At 46.1% G+C, this 727-nt stretch overlaps 1 non-coding gene across 1 annotated transcript; it reads left to right on the top strand.

The window, feature by feature from the left end:
- Nucleotides 1-211: 211 nt before the first annotated feature.
- LOC114628959 lies at nucleotides 212-352 on the top strand. Its single transcript, XR_003712571.1, has one exon. It is a non-coding gene; the product is annotated as a small nucleolar RNA SNORA48 (small nucleolar RNA).
- The last annotated feature ends 375 nt before the right edge of the window (nucleotides 353-727 follow it).

The raw sequence follows: 727 nt of genomic DNA, 5'->3' as shown, positions 1-727 counted from the left end.
TTATAACTTTCTGTTCAGAAAATGTCTGTGTGTTCAGTGAATTGCTGAGATATACCTTGAGTTAAGGCTAGACCCATATTAATTGTGTAAATTTCCAAATTTCACATCTAATTGGTAAGTAACACTGTAGAATCTGTGACTGGCAGAGAAAAGATGTCACACTCAGGGCATTCATGTCCTAATATTTGTTGATTAAAAATGATATAAAATCACCTTCTGGCAATGGGCAAAGAGACACCTTGTTGGTGTTGTCCTTATATCAGTCAGGGGCAGAACAGATGACAATCCTTTGTCTATCCTGGCTTGATGCCTGGCTTGGTGGCCAAAGTTTCCTTATGCCTAGGACTCATAAAAATCAAAGCAAATCTAATCTAACTTTATCTAGGCATCGCAGCACAGGAGGAGGAAGACAGACTGAGAGTTGTGGACCATCATGCTACCCACAGACTTGCCCTCCAGTGCACGCCACAGGCCAGCCATAAACACCTGTTTGTCACCACGCCACATAGCATGGATGTCACCCAGGGGCCCACCAGCCATGTGGCCAGTCTGCAGCAGGAACCATCACAATGTACAAGTATGTGGTAATCAGATGGGAGAGAAAGAGAAGCAGAGCAGCTTGAGCATTGTGAAGAGATGGAACTGAAGACTCAAGGGTGGAGAGGAAGAGCCTGTCGTGAATGGCCAGCCCTGCCACCTGGAGCCATGGTGAGGTCCCAGCCTGAGC

This window comes from Grammomys surdaster, unplaced genomic scaffold, assembly GCF_004785775.1.
Source record: "Grammomys surdaster isolate TR1022 unplaced genomic scaffold, NIH_TR_1.0 274, whole genome shotgun sequence".
Lineage (NCBI taxonomy): Eukaryota > Metazoa > Chordata > Mammalia > Rodentia > Muridae > Grammomys > Grammomys surdaster.
The sequence above is the reverse complement of the archived record's forward strand: the minus strand, read 5'-3'. Positions and strand labels throughout refer to the sequence as shown.